Source organism: Myotis davidii, unplaced genomic scaffold, assembly GCF_000327345.1.
Source record: "Myotis davidii unplaced genomic scaffold, ASM32734v1 scaffold49, whole genome shotgun sequence".
In the NCBI taxonomy this organism is placed as follows: Eukaryota; Metazoa; Chordata; class Mammalia; order Chiroptera; family Vespertilionidae; genus Myotis; species Myotis davidii.
In genome coordinates this window covers 1,112,862-1,114,767 of record NW_006300375.1, presented here as the reverse complement: position 1 = coordinate 1,114,767, position 1,906 = coordinate 1,112,862, and positions in this window count along the sequence as shown.

The window sequence follows — 1,906 nt, the reverse complement described above, 5'->3', positions numbered from 1 at the left end:
AGAGTAACAGTTTGTAGTTTCTTTTTATTCATTTGAAATTAAGGAGAGAAAGTAAGGAAGATTACACTGCAGTAGAAGAAAGCAAGACAAGGATTAGATTACAGAATAATTAACAAGATTTTGTGTTCTCTTGAGGGTGGGTATGCTTATTTCAAAGGTGTGTTAACCTAGATGCACAGAAACAATAGACAGGTCTAACTTACAGCAAAGATAAACCTTTTACTAAAGCAGTTGAATGCCTGGGACGTGACTACCCATCATGACCTGCCTAGTTAGGAGTTTATGATCAGATCATCCTGTGAGGTTACTTTTCATAGAACCTCTTTTTTTTTTGGTCCACATTTAAAATTCAAAACAACCCTTTAAAACATATCATTTTTGCCCAGCCGGTATGGCTCAGTGGTTGAGCGTTGAACTATGAACCAGGAGGTAATGGTTTGATTCCCAGTCAGGGCACATGCCTGGGTTGCAACTTAATCCCCAGTATGCATTCCCAGTCAGGGCACATGCCTGGGTTGCAACTTGAACCCTAGTATGTAGGGGCATGCAGGAGGCAGCTGATCAATGATTATCTCTCTCATCATCAATGTTTTTATCTCTCTCTCCCTCTCTCTCTCCCTTCCTCCCTGAAATAAATAAAAAAATATATTATAAAAATAAAACATGTCAATATTTCCATGGTAAAAGTGGAGCGCTCTTGCTTGGGAAGCCTTGTATTTGCTATTGCTATTGTCAAAATTTCCAATTTTCCTAGTGCCACACTCATGGGAGGACTGACTTTCCTGTCCCTCTGAAGTTGGGCATGGCCACATGAGGGTGGGAGACTTTTAAAAGCCAGTTTCTACTTGTCTATGGTCCCTTCACACTGTTGTGTTTCAGAGGGTGGGGACTCTGCCAGTCGAGTGTCACTAATACCAGAAAAAAACAGATCCAACCCCTAGTCAGTCTGCTATGGCCATCCAGCATGACATGGAATAAATCTTCACTTTTTAAAGCTACTTCACATTTGTATATTCTTTTGTCACTTAAGCCTTACTTAGACTCTCCTGACTGGAAAGTGGATTCAAACTCTAACAATCTGAACCCTTTTAATAATTATATAATTCTCATAGCCTTGAAACAGACACTGCAAAGTAGGTCAAATGTAAGTAGCTGAAAAGAGTTGAAAATTTTCCAAAACAAAGAAAAATATGCAGCACTAACCCCAAATCAGGAATGTGGCTGGCAAGGTTTAGAGTTCTGAAGGTTGATCATGCAGGTGGAGCCAAAAGTTTAGTTAGGGGAGTAACCTCAGTTATGCTCAGTGAGATACGATTGGAGCCAAAATAGGGAGGTTTTGGGATGTCAGTCTAAAAATTTTATTTAGGAATAATGTGAATCTATTAAAATTGTTTAAGCTAAGAAAAATTGTAAGTATTATGAAATTACTGAATTTATATGTGTGAGACACGATCCAGAGTGACTGAGAAAGATTTATTTGGCTCTTGTATATAAGATAAATCAGAGAAGGTCAGAGTAGCAATCAGGAGGTCAATGGGGAAGTCTAGGAATGAAATCTAAAATATAGACATAGTAATGAAACAGAACTATTTTGAGAGGAAACATGATTGCACTTTCTACTGAATGACTATGGGAAAAGAAAGAAAGCCAAAAACCATAGAATTTCTAGAGTCAAGTCTGTGTGGCTAGAAGAAAGGTAAGACTACCATTATTACAAAAGCCAGGAACTCAAAGGGGAATAATAGGGCATTAAAAAGGAAATGTCTTAAAATTTTTTCAATTGGAGCTTAAAACTAGAAATTCAGAATTTTGTTACATTTTTTGACACAGTACCTGGCTTTTATAAGTCATATATGTTATTTGAATGAGTTAACTTAGGACAAAGAAAAACTAAGTAAATTCTTTA